The sequence below is a fragment of the Anolis carolinensis genome, unplaced genomic scaffold (genome assembly GCF_035594765.1).
Source record: "Anolis carolinensis isolate JA03-04 unplaced genomic scaffold, rAnoCar3.1.pri scaffold_15, whole genome shotgun sequence".
Classification (NCBI taxonomy): Eukaryota; Metazoa; Chordata; class Lepidosauria; order Squamata; family Dactyloidae; genus Anolis; species Anolis carolinensis.
In genome coordinates, this window is record NW_026943826.1 from 10,998,220 (window position 1) to 11,013,037 (window position 14,818).

The 14,818-nt window shown below is 38.3% G+C and overlaps 1 protein-coding gene across 3 annotated transcripts in view; it reads left to right on the forward strand.

Annotated features, from left to right (window-relative positions):
• prdm16 (PR/SET domain 16) overlaps positions 1 to 14,818 on the forward strand; it is a 311,758-nt gene that overhangs the window by 9,791 nt on the left and 287,149 nt on the right. The window lies entirely within an intron of this gene.

A 14,818-nucleotide genomic window follows, 5' to 3' on the forward strand; every position in this document is an offset into this window, starting at 1 on the left:
CCGATTTAAGCTGGGTCTGGAGGGGAGAAGCCTGTCCTATTGTGGGTTTATTTATATGGGTCTCCGTGCCCCCTTTGCTACTCTTTCCATACCAAGAGAGTAAGAAGATTTACTCGCCATCCAGAGCGCTTTCTTTCCTTCGTGCGTAATTTTTGGGGTGCAGAAACCTCGACGGGGACGGGGTTTTGGGGGGTCTTGTGGGGTTCAATGGGGCCCAATTTAATGGGGGTCTGGAGGGGAGAAGCCTGTCCTCTTATGGGGTCATTTGGCAGGCTCTACTTGCCCCTATTAGTACCATTTCGGTCCCAAGAAGACCAAGTCGCCATCCAGAGCGCTTTCCTTCTTGGTGCGTAATTTCTGGGGTGCAGAAACCTCAACGTGGAAGGGGTTTTGAGGGGTCTTATGGGGTTCAGTGGGGCCCAATTTAATGGGGGTCTGGAAGGGAGACTCTTGTCCTCATGTGAGCTCGTTTAGAGGAGTTTTCCTACTCCTTTTACTACTATTTCGGTGCCAAGAAGACCAAGTCGCCATCCAGAGCGCTTTCCTTTTGGCACTCTTTCGTGCGCAATTTCTGGGGTGCAGAAACTCCATAGGGAAGGGGTTTTGGGGGGTCTTGTGGGGTTCAATGGGGCCCAATTTAATTGGGGTCTGGAGGTGAGACTCCTATCCTCGTGTGAGCTCGTTTATAGGGGTTTTCCTGCTCCTTTTAGTACTATTTCGGTCCCAAGAAGACCAACTCGCCATCCAGAGCGCATTCCTTCGTGCGCAATTTTTGGGGTGCAAAAACCCCAACGTGGAAGGGGTTTTTTGGGGTCGTTTGGGGTTCAATGGGGCCCAATTTAATTGGGGTCTGGAGGTGAGACTCCTATCCTCGTGTGAGCTCGTTTATAGGGGTTTTCCTGCTCCTTTTAGTACTATTTCGGTGCCAAGAAGACCAAGTCGCCATCCAGAGCGCTTTCCTTCTTGGTGCGTAATTTCTGGGGTGCAGAAACCCCATAGGGAAGGGGTTTTTGGGGGGTCTTGTGGGGTCCAATGGGGCCCATTTTAAGAGGGGTCCGAGGGGAGACGCCTGTCCTCTTATGGGCTCATTTTGTGGGGTTTCTCTCCTCCCTTTGATACTATTTTGATATAAAGAAGATCAAGTCACCATCCAGAGCGCTTTCCTTCTTGGTGCGTAATTTCTGGGGCGCAGAAACCCCACAGGGAAGGGGTTTTTGGGGGTCCAATGGGGGTCCAATGGGGCCCAATTTAATTGGGTCTGGAGAGGAGAAGCCTGTCCTCTTATGGGGTCATTTGACAAGGCCTACTTGCCCCTATTAGTACTATTTCGGACCCAAGAAGACTAACTCGGCATCCAGAACGCTTTCCTTTTGGAGCTCCTTCGTGCGCAATTTCTGGGGTGCAGAAACCCCAACGAAAAAGGGGTTTTGGGGGTGCTATGGGGCCCGATTTAAGTCATGTCAAGAGGGGAGAAGCCTGTCCTCTTGTGGGGTCATTTCCCGGGGTTTCGTTGCCCGCATTGCTACTATTTTCGGGCTTTGTACAAAGTGCGTGAAATCAAATTTAATGCGTAAAAGCTGCTTCCCGACTTTGGAAACGTTTTGGGGGTTATTTTGGGTAAGGTTTTGCTCCCCAAATTGTCGGGGAAAATACCCCGTTTTTCTTGTGTGTGTGTTTGTGTGTATTTGTGTGTGTGTGTAGGTGGGTTTTGTGTGTGAATGTCTCCTCAGATCCGGATCAGTCAAGGTCAAGGTGAAGCGGGTCTCTCCCATTCCGGATCTTTTGCTTTCAAGTTGACCAAACCCAAAGTCCTTTTTCTTTCCCAAAAAAGTCTCAAGGTTTGGGGTGCTTGTAATATTGTTTGGGTCCAGGAGATAGATCCCTTAACTCGATCCTTCTCGATCCCCAGAAGGAGATCCCAAGCCCGAAGCACCTTCTCTGGAGTGAAAACGCAAAGGCATTCCGATACATTCAGGACTGAATAAAAGGCTCGATTCTGTGCCAAAGTTCCCTTTTCCTTCGGCTCTTATTTGCCTTCTTAATCCCCAGAGTTATGGACTAAATAGTAGTAAATATCACCATATCCAAGGAGGAAAAAAAAAGTCTTTCTTGGGGTCGCCAAGAGCTGACTTCGGTATAAAATCCCCAGAAAAAGGCATAAACTTGTCAAGTTATTATTATTATTATTATTACCATTATTATTACTACAACTATACTATACATATTTCTATTAGTATCACTATTACTTTTATCACAACTATTATGAACTTCCTTTCTCTTCCATCTTTCTCCCCATAGTCATTATTACTATTACTATTACTTTATTACATTATTATTATTATTATTATTATTATTATTATTATTATTATTATTATTATTATTATGGCTATTACTATTATTAGTACTATACTATAAATATTACCTTTAGTATCACTATTACTTTTATCACAACTATTATGAACTTTCTTTCTCTTCCACCTTTCTCCCCATAGTCATTATTACTATTACTATTATTACATTATTATTATTATTATTATTATTATTATTATGGCTATTACTATTATTAGTACTATACTATAAATATTACCTTTAGTATCACTATTACTTTTATCACAACTATTATGAACTTTCTTTCTCTTCCATCTTTCTCCCCATAGTCCTTATTACTATTACTATACGATTGTTATTTCTATTATATTATTATTATTATTATTATTATTACCATTATTATTACTACTACTATACTATAAATATTTATATTAGTATCACTATTATTTTACCATGACTATTATGAACTTTCTTTCTCTTCCACCTTTCTCCCCATAGCAATTATTACTATTACTATGCTATTGTTATTGCTATTACTATTATTATTATTACATTATTATTATTATTATTATTATTATTATTATTATTATTATATTACCATTATTATTACTACTATACTATACCTATTTCTATTAGTATCACTATAACTTTTATCACAACTATTATGAACTTTCTTTCTCTTCCACCTTTCTCCCCATAGTCATTATTACTATTACTATACTATTGTTATTGTTGTTATTATTATAATATTATTATTACCATTATTTCTACTGCTACTATACTATACATATTTCTATTAGTATCACTTTTATCACCACTATTATGAACTTTCTTTCTCTTCCATCTTTCTCCCCATAGTCCTTATTACTATTACTATACGATTGTTATTTCTATATTATTATTATTATTATTATTATTATTATTATTATTATTATTATTATTATTATTATGGCTATTACTACTATTATTATTACTGTCATTACTACTATAATATAAATATTACCTTTAGTATCACTATTACTTTTATCACAACTATTATGAACTTTCTTTCTCTTCCACCTTTCTCCCCATAGTCATTATTACTATTACTATTACTATTATTACATTATTATTATTATTATTATTATTATTATGGCTATTACTATTATTAGTACTATACTATAAATATTACCTTTAGTATCACTATTACTTTTATCACAACTATTATGAACTTTCTTTCTCTTCCACCTTTCTCCCCATAGTCATTATTACTATTACTATTATTACATTATTATTATTATTATTATTATTATTATTATTATTATTATTATGGCTATTACTATTATTAGTACTATACTATAAATATTACCTTTAGTATCACTATTACTTTTATCACAACTATTATGAACTTTCTTTCTCTTCCATCTTTCTCCCCATAGTCCTTATTACTATTACTATACGATTGTTATTTCTATTATATTATTATTATTATTATTACCATTATTATTACTACTACTATACTATAAATATTTATATTAGTATCACTATTATTTTACCATGACTATTATGAACTTTCTTTCTCTTCCACCTTTCTCCCCATAGCAATTATTACTATTACTATGCTATTGTTATTGCTATTACTATTATTATTATTACATTATTATTATTATTATTATTATTATTATTATTATTATTATTATTATTATATTACCATTATTATTACTACTATACTATACCTATTTCTATTAGTATCACTATAACTTTTATCACAACTATTATGAACTTTCTTTCTCTTCCACCTTTCTCCCCATAGTCATTATTACTATTACTATACTATTGTTATTGTTGTTATTATTATAATATTATTATTACCATTATTTCTACTGCTACTATACTATACATATTTCTATTAGTATCACTTTTATCACCACTATTATGAACTTTCTTTCTCTTCCATCTTTCTCCCCATAGTCCTTATTACTATTACTATACGATTGTTATTTCTATATTATTATTATTATTATTATTATTATTATTATTATTATTATTATTATGGCTATTACTACTATTATTATTACTGTCATTACTACTATAATATAAATATTACCTTTAGTATCACTATTACTTTTATCACAACTATTATGAACTTTCTTTCTCTTCCACCTTTCTCCCCATAGTCATTATTACTATTACTATGCTATTGTTATTGCTACTACTATTACTACTATAGACTACTATAGAATATTATAATATTATTATTATTATTATTATTATTATTATTATTATTATGGCTATTACTACTATTATTATTACTGTCATTACTACTATAATATAAATATTACCTTTAGTATCACTATTACTTTTATCACAACTATTATTTTTATATATATTATTATTATCAACTTTATTTCTCTCCATAGTCATTATTATTACCAATATCATTACTATACTATTGTTATTGCTATTACTATTATTATGAACTTTATCTCCTGCCTTTCTCCCCATAGTCATTATTATCACTATTGCTATACTATGATAATTGCTATTATCATTATTATTACTATTATTATTATGTTTATTTCTCTCCTGCCTTTCTCCCCATAGTTATTATTATTATTACTATACTGTACTATACTATTATTATTACTTTTACTGTTAGTATGAACTTTATTTCTCTCCTGCCTTTTTCTCCAGTTATTTCCACTACTATTACTATTATTACTACTACTATTACTACTTCACTATTATGATTATTACAACTATTATGGATGTTATGTCTCTTCCACCTTCCTCCCCATTAGTATTACTATCACTATTGCTACTACTATTCCTGCTTTTATTATTACTAATGGTGCTATTATTATTGCAACTATTACAGACTTGATTTATCTCCTGCCTTCCTCCCCGTATTATTATTACTCTTACTGTTATTATTGCTACTAGTATTACTGCTATTATACTATTATTATTACTACTATACTATTATTATTGCTATTATCACTATTATTATTATGTTTATTTATCTCCTGCCTTCCTCCCCATATTATTATTACTCATACTGTTATCATTGCTACTAGTATTACTGCTATTATACTATTATTATTACTACTATTATTGCTACTATACTATTACTATTGCTATTATTATTATTATTATTATTATTATTTATCTCCCGCCTTCCTCCACATAGTTATTATTAATGTCATTCTTGCTACTAGTATTATTACTGTTATTATATTCTTATTACCACTGTACTATTACTACTACTAATGCTATTATTATAACTGTTGTGAACTTGATTCCTCTCCCGCCTTCCTCCCCATAGTTATTATTCATGTCCTTCTTGCTTGTTCAGATTATTATTATCAATATTATTTTAATAATAAGCATTAAATCATCATCATCATCATCATCATCATCATTATTATTATTATTATTATTATTTTAATATAATAATAATAATAATACTAATAATAATAATAATAATAACTACAACAACAACAACTTTGTGTTGTCGAAGGCTTTCATGGCCGGAATCACTGGGTTGCGGTGAGTGTCTGTCTGGCCATGTTCCAGAAGCATTCTCTCCTGATGTTTCACCCACAATGCAGTTTAATTGGATTATTCAGGGCAAGGTTTGTTCAGATGGGATGATTATTATGAATATTATTTTAATAATAAGCATCAAATCATTATTATTATTACTTTAATATAATAATAATAATAACTTTGTATTCTTGAAGGCTTTCATGGCTGGAATCACTTGGTTGCTGTGCGTGTTCTAGACTGTCTGGCCATGCTCCAGAAGCATTCTCTCCTGACGTTTCGCCCACATCTATGGCAGGCAGGTTATAAATTCTTTGGAGAGGGGTTTTTCCCTACATTGCTCCCCCCACCCCTTATTTGCTGCAAAATGCCATTGAGGTCATCTTACTTATGGCATAAAGGCTTCTTTGTCCCCTGGGCTTTCAGCTCTCTCGCTCTCTCTGTTTTCTGATATGTACAGAGAGAGGCTGAGGAAACTGAGAAGTAGAGAGGGAAGCCCGTATTCACCTTGGGTGGGGAGCCACCCAGGAATAATCTCTCACCTCTTCCGCTAATCCGTCCTGGTTGTGGATCACCCAGTGAGCTCTGTGACTCGGCACACAACCTACCCAATCGACCCAATTTATTGTATTCCAGACAATATATTGTCTCTACTCTAGAGGAGTGGCGCTCAGCTGCAGGCAGGTGCGCATTTTAAGGAGGCTTCTTACCTGTTTCTCTACTCTAAACGAGAGGCGCTCGGCTGCAGGCAGGTGCGCACTTTAAGGAGGTTCTTATCTGTTTCTATAATCTAGAGGAGAGGCGCTCAGCTGCAGACAGGCATTTTAAGGAGGCTTCTTACCTGTTTCTCTACTCTAAACGAGAGGCGCTCGGCTGCAGGCAGGTGCGCACTTTAAGGAGGTTCTTACCTGTTTATATAATCTAGAGGAGAAGCGCTCAGCTGCAGGCAAGCATTTTAAGGAGGCTTCTTACCTGTTTCTCTCCTCTAGAGGAATGGCACTCTGCTGCAGGCAGGTGTGCACTTTAAGGAGGTTCTTACCTGTTTCTATTATCTAGAGGAGAGGCGCTCAGCTGCAGGCAGGCATTTTAAGGAGGCTCTTACCTGTTTCTCTAGACGAGTGGTGCTCGGCTGCAGGCAGGTGTGCACTTTAAGGAGGTTCTTATCTGTTTCTATAATCTAGAGGAGAGGCGCTCGGCTGCAGGCAGATGCACACTCTAAGGAGGCTTCTTACCCGTTTCTCTACTCTAGGGGAGAGGCGTTCAGCTGCAGGTGGGCATGAATTTTAAAGAGGCTTCTTACCCATTTCTCTAGAGGAGAGGTGCTCAGCTGCAGGTGGGCATGTACTTTAAGAAGGCTTCTTACCTGCTTCTCTACTCCAGGGGAGAGGCACTCAGCTGCAGGCAGACAGCCGCGCTTTCTGGGCCTGCATGCCATGTACACACACTTTCCAAAGCAAGGAGGCTGCTCTTAAAAAGCAGGTGAGAAGCAGATATCAGCTCTCAAGTGATTTCGTGTGATAAACATCCCCTTTTGAGAGGCCTGTGTGATAATGTCCTCTCTTGGGAGACTTGTGTGACATTGTCCTATTTTAGGAGACTTGTGTGATAAATATCCTGTTTTAAGAAACTTGTGTGATAATGGATAACATCCTGTTTTAGGAGACTCGTGTAATAATGTCCTGTTTTAGAAAACTTGTGTGATAACGTTCCGTTTTAGGAGACTTGTGGGATAATGTCATAATCCTCATGTAACGAATGTCTTATTTTGGGAGGCCTGTGTGACATTGTCCTATTTTAGGAGACTCGTGCGATAATGTCATATTTTACAAGATTCGTGTCATAACATCCCGTTTTAGGAGACTCGTGTAATAATGTTCTGTTTTAGAAAACATATGTGAAAACATTCCGTTTATGGGATAATGCCATAATTCTCATGTGACAAACGTCCCATTTTGGGAGGCTTGTGTGATAATGTCATACTTTAGGAGACTCGTGTGATAATGTCATACTTTAGGATACTCGTATGATAATGTCATATTTTAGGAGACTCGTGTAATAATGTCCTGTTTTAGAAAACATCTGTGAAAACATTCCGTTTATGGGATAATGCCATAATTCTCATGTGACAAATGTCCCATTTTGGGAGGCTTGTGTGATAATGTCCTATTTTAGGATACTCGTATGATAATGTCATATTTTAGGAGACTTGTGTAATAATGTCCTGTTTTAGAAAACATCTGTGAAAACATTCCGTTTATGGGATAATGCCATAATTCTCATGTGACAAACGTCCCATTTTGGGAGGCTTGTGTGATAATGTCCTATTTTAGGATACTCGTATGATAATGTCATATTTTTGGAGACTTGTGTAATAATGTCCTGTTTTAGAAAACATATGTGAAAACATTCCGTTTATGGGATAATGCCATAATTCTCATGTGACAAACGTCCCATTTTGGGAGGCTTGTGTGATAATGTCATACTTTAGGAGACTCGTGTGATAATGTCATACTTTAGGATACTCGTATGATAATGTCATATTTTAGGAGACTCGTGTAATAATGTCCTGTTTTAGAAAACATCTGTGAAAACATTCCGTTTATGGGATAATGCCATAATTCTCATGTGACAAACGTCCCATTTTGGGAGGCTTGTGTGATAATGTCCTATTTTAGGATACTCGTATGATAATGTCATATTTTAGGAAACTTGTGTAATAATGTCCTGTTTTAGAAAACATCTGTGAAAACATTCCGTTTATGGGATAATGCCATAATTCTCATGTGACAAACGTCCCATTTTGGGAGGCTTGTGTGATAATGTCCTATTTTAGGATACTCGTATGATAATGTCATATTTTAGGAGACTTGTGTAATAATGTCCTGTTTTAGAAAACTTGTGTGATAACGTTCCGTTTTAGGAGACTTGTGAGATAATGTCATAATTCTCCAGATGTCGCCAAAACCATTGACTAGAGTCGTAGTCCAGCATATCTAGAGGTTACCAAGATATAAATGGTATCCAATCTTGCAGTGTTCTTCTTGTGTTTACGGGATTTAGAGGTATGGGGTAGTAAATGCTGAACTCAGAAAACAAGATCTATTCAGCACGTGCTTTCATGGTCTGAAGCCCCATCATCTTCATCCGATGAAGTGGACCGCAGACCATGAACTCTTACGTCTTTGCTGTTGTAGCTCACAAAAGTAACTTTTCTAAGCTCTGGTTCCCACAAGTGAGGATAGGAGCGTAGAAAGTGCAACGTGGTCCATGTAATACGTAGGCCTGTCTTCCAACCTCTCTTCATTGCACCTCATTCCATGTTTGTTTGTTCCTTCGTACGTCACTCAATTTTTTGCTCAAGGACCCAGAATTATCAGAAAAGGATTCCCAGATTGATCGGTGCCCAGGATCACTCAATGAAAAGCTCGTTGTTGACACCCAGGCTCCCTTGACGGGAAGAAAGCAAAGGTTCTCGGGGGAAAGGGGAGCCTCGTAAGTTCCCCATTGCAACCAATGGACCGAAAAGAAGCGTTTTTTGATGCGTCCATTCTTCAGCGTACCCGTTTTCGGGAGATGCTGGAAAATGGATATGGGGAGCTTCCGGTATCCGGGAAGCAGAAACGGATTGCGATTCATCCGAAATGCACAAGCCTAATCGGCAATAGCATTGCTCTTGGGTGCTAGTAGACGAGTAAAATGTGCCGAATTTCTGCCATTCTCTGTAACTCTAATATGTGACCAAACCCTATCTAACGCTAACTAACTCATCAGGGCTCGAATCCCTTCAAAGTGTTTATTTCTCGGGAAACTACATTCTTTGTTGCCCATCGAGTCCCTTCTCCCCGCTCTTTTCCTTCCCCGGTGATACCTGATGAATTGCATCAAAGATTAGTTCAGTAGGGAAGGGGGGGGAGGAGGAACCTTCATTTCAAAATCCTGGATAATTTGGGTCCCGACTATAATTATACATCACTTCAATTACCAGATCAGAACCCCCTAAGTATTTCTAATTGCCTAATTGAACCAAACCGTTGGGGAAGGTGGGGGGAGAAAACAACAAGAGCAAACTTTCCTTGGAAGGGAACTGAGCGAAACAAAAGTGGGAGAAAGTCGGCAAAACTGTGATGAGCGGTGAAAAAAAAAAGACAACATCATCTTTAGAAGAACTCTGGATCTTTGCCTCCTAAGCTCTACATTCTTTACAGCCACATGGCACTTCACGTTCTGCTTGCTGTGAGCTGAATGCTCAACTATAGGTTGTATTTTTGGATGCTCTGTGGTGTTTTGGAGAGTTTTCCCTAACAGAAAATCCTAACACTTTGAACTCTGGATCTTTGCCTCCCAAGCTCTACATTCTTTACAGCCACATGAAACTTCATGCTCTGCTTGCTGTGAGCTGAATGCTCAACTATAAGTATCCTGCTTTTGTATTTTTGTGTATTTTGGGGAGTTTTCCCTAACAGAAAATCCTAACACTTTGAACTCTGGATCTTTGCCTCCTAAGCTCTACATTCTTTACAGCCACATGACACTTCATGCTCTGCTTGCTGTGAGCTGAATGCTCAACTATAAGTATCCTGCGTTTGTATTTTTGGGAGCTCTGCTGTATTTTGGGGAGTTTTCCCTAATAGAAATCCTAACACTTTGAACTCTGGATCTTTGCCTCCTAAGCTCTGAATTGTTTACCGCCACATGGCACTTCACACTCTGCTTGCTGTGAGCTGAATGCTCAACTATAAGTATCCTGCTTTTGTATTTTTGTGTATTTTGGGGAGTTTTCCCTAACAGAAAATCCTAACACTTTGAACTCTGGATCTTTGCCTCCCAAGCTCTACATTCTTTACAGCCACATGACACTTCATGCTCTGCTTGCTGTGAGCTGAATGCTCAACTATAAGTATCCTGCGTTTGTATTTTTGGGAGCTCTGCTGTATTTTGGGGAGTTTTCCCTAATAGAAAATCCTAACACTTTGAACTCTGGATCTTTGCCTCCTAAGCTCTGAATTGTTTACCGCCACATGGCACTTCACACTCTGCTTGCTGTGAGCTGAATGCTCAACTATAAGTATCTCATTTTTGTATTTTTGGATGCTCTGCTCTGTTTTGGGGAGTTTTCCCTAACAGAAAATCCTAATACTTTGAATTCTGGATCTTTGCCTCCTAAGCTCCAAATTCTTTACAGCCACATGGCACTTCATGCTCTGCTCGCTGTGGGCTGAATGCTCAACTATGTTTTTAGTAACGAGATATATTCTTGTGTGTGTAGTGTGATGGGGATATTATAAGTCCACAGGAAACTCGAAGGCCCATAAGTATTAATGTTGATTACATTAGATGAAACCTGTCCCCTGGGATATTAGTCATCCCTCCCCGTTTGGTGTCATCTGCAAACTTGATCCCGTTCAAACAGCAGAGCATCCGAAATACACAAAAAACAGAATACTTATAGTTGAGCATTCAACTCACAGCAAACAGAGGTGAAGTGCCATGTGGCTGTAAAGAATTTGGAGCTTAGGAGGCAAAGACCAGAGTCCAAAGTGTTGGGATTTTCTGTTAGGGAAAACTCCCCAAAATGCACAAAAATACAAAAGCAGGATACCTATAGTTGAGCATTCAGCTCACAGCAAGCAGAGTGTGAAGTCCCATGTGGCTGTAAAGAATTTAGAGCTTAGGAGGCAAAGATCAAGAGTTGAAAGTGTTAGGATTTTCTGTTAGGGAAAACTCCCCAAAATACACAAAACTACAAAGGCAGGATATCTATAGTTGAGCATTGAGCTCATAGCAATCAGAGTGTGAAGTGCCATGTGGCTCTAAAGAATTCTGTCCTTAAATCACAAAAGGTTTATTTACCAAAAACAACAACTACATTTCTTACTAGTAAATAACTCTAATTTTCCAAGCTTCTGCCTTGCATGGCCAGCTCTCATTTAATAATAATAATAATAATAACAACAACAACAACAACAACAACAACAACAACAACAACAACAATAATAATTTATTTATACCCCGCCACCATCTCCCTGCGGGGACTCAGATGACTTAGACAGAAAGCTCTCTGGATGTCACCTGTCATTGGTAATGAAACCAACCTTCTGTACTACTAACTTACTCATTGTCCGACTATGATGGCCCAAAACTACAAAAGCAGGATATCTATAGTTGAGCATTCAGCTCACAGCAAGCAGAGTGTGAAGTGCCATGTGGCTCTAACGAATTCTGTCCTTAAATCACGAAAGGTTTATTTACCAAAAACAACTACATTTCTTACTAGTAAATAACTCTAATTTTCCAAGCCAACCTTCTGTACTACTAACTTACTCGTTGTCCGACTATGATGGCCCAAAACTACAAAAGCAGGATATCTATAGTTGAGCATTCAGCTCACAGCAAGCAGAGTGTGAAGTGCCATGTGGCTCTAACGAATTCTGTCCTTAAATCACGAAAGGTTTATTTACCAAAAACAACTACATTTCTTACTAGTAAATAACTCTAATTTTCCAAGCCAACCTTCTGTACTACTAACTTACTCGTTGTCCGACTATGATGGCCCAAAACTACAAAAGCAGGATATCTATAGCTGAGCATTCAGGTCACAGCAAGCAGAGCGTGAAGTGCCATGTGGCTCTAACGAATTCTGTCCTTAAATCACGAAAGGTTTATTTACCAAAAACAACTACATTTCTTACTAGTAAATAACTCTAATTTTCCAAGCCAACCTTCTGTACTACTAACTTACTCGTTGTCCGACTATGATGGCCCAAAACTACAAAAGCAGGATATCTATAGTTGAGCATTCAGGTCACAGCAAGCAGAACGTGAAGTGCCATGTGGCTCTAACGAATTCTGTCCTTAAATCACGAAAGGTTTATTTACCAAAAACAACTACATTTCTTACTAGTAAATAACTCTAATTTTCCAAGCCAACCTTCTGTACTACTAACTTACTCGTTGTCCGACGATGATGGCCCAAAACTACAAAAGCAGGATATCTATAGTTGAAACGGGAAAGAAGTCCGTCGTCTTTGGGAATGGGGGGAGAGGCCTATGTGTCAGCCGCGCATGAATGCTCTGCTTATTTTATATCAATGCTAACTCTCTCTGTCCCTGCAAAATTGGCTTAATTATATCAATGGAATGTTTCTTTTCCAATTCTGCGTGCAATTAGTCCATCTCGCCGGCTGCAATTTATTTTCATATAAAAGTAAACCGGTGGCGTGTTCGGTTCCTCGTCCCCCGGGGACAAATGCGATTGGTGTGTTTAATTTCATTAACAGCAATGCAGCCTCCTGGAAGAAGGGAAAAATGGGACGAAAATCGGCTTAAAACTCCCGACGTTTGAAACAAATCATTACTGCATTAGCTGTCACCCCGGCAATTCCCGAATCCGAGGCAAAAATATTATCGCTGTTTCCATAACCCTTTTTGCAAATGTACTGTTAAGATAATTTGTAATCATTTATTAGTAATAGTATATATTTAGTAATAGTATGTGTATGTGTGTGTGTGTGTGTGTGTGTGTGTGTGTATATATATATATATATATATAATGCACCCGGCGTGTTGCTTTTCAGTTAAGAATATTTTATCACCCCCCAAAGAAACCTATTTATTTTCACAGGCATGTTTGATGGTCTAATTCAGGCTGGATTTTTCTTTTAGCTTGTTGAGTTCTGTCTTCAGAACTGTATATACGGATTATTGGCAGCTGCAAAAATATAGCGCTGGGATTCTTCATTCTCTGAACCTGTTGTCGTAATAGTTTCAGATAGTCAGTAGTAATTCCTGGTTAAGGAGACCACAAAAGCGGAGTCAAATTTGGCAGTCGGTGGTTCGAATTCGGGGAGTGGGGTGAGCTCCCGCTGTTAGCCCCAGCTTCAGTCACCCTAGCAGTTTGAAAACATGCAAATGTGAGTAGATCAATAGGCACTGCTCTGGCGGGAAGGTAATGGCGCTCCTTGGAGACGTCTACGGACAATGCTGGATCTTCGGTTTAGAAATGGAGATGAGCACCGACCCCCAGAGTATTATTATTATTAAGGTAATAATTGACAAGATAGAGATAGGTAGGTAGGTAGGTAGGTAGTTAGATGGTCAGGGGTGGCTGAAGCTGCCGCAGATTAGCAGGGAAGCTGAACTTAGTGATAAGGGTGACCTTTCACAGGATTTTGAACATCAACAAAGTCTAGATGAACATCAACAAACTCCAGGTGGCTCTGGCAGCGAGGCAGAGGAGTTTTCCTCAGGCAGAGACACAAGATTAAGGTTAAGAATGGGTCCCAGGCATTCTGTGAGAATCGTTAATAAGCGTGTGGGAACCAAAGTTCAGAGAAACGTTTTTCTAGCTTGCAAGCATGGTTAAAAAGGGGTGAAACTGGGACGCTTAACTCTGGCCCTCGGTGTTTGGCTCAGAGCGCTCAACCTCAGCCTGGAAGGGAAAGGGGAGGAGCTGCATGAATGACTGGCAGTGTTGTGGTTCAGTCTGATGATGAAGGAGCATTTGGGTTTCAGCAGGTTGATGAAGGATATGTTGAAAGCTCTGAATTGTCAGAAAGGCAGGCCGATCAAGGAAATGTTGGAAGCCCTGAACTGTTAGAAAGGCCGCAGATGAGCAGGGAAGCTGAAGTTAGTGATAAGGGTGACTTTTCACAGGATTAGATGTCTAGATGAACATCAACAAACTCCAGGTAGCTCTGGCAGCGAGGCAGAGGAGTTTTCCTTAGGCAGAGACACAAGATTAAGGTTAAGAATGGGTCCCAGGCTTTTGAACATCAACATCAACCAAGTCTAGATGAACATCAACAAACTCCAGGTGGCTCTGGCAGCGAGGCAGAGGAGTTTTCCTTAGGCAGAGACACAAGATTAAGGTTAAGAATGGGTCCCAGGCTTTTGAACATCAACATCAACCAAGTCTAGATGAACATCAACAAACTCCAGGTGGCTCTGGCAGCGAGGCAGAGGAGTT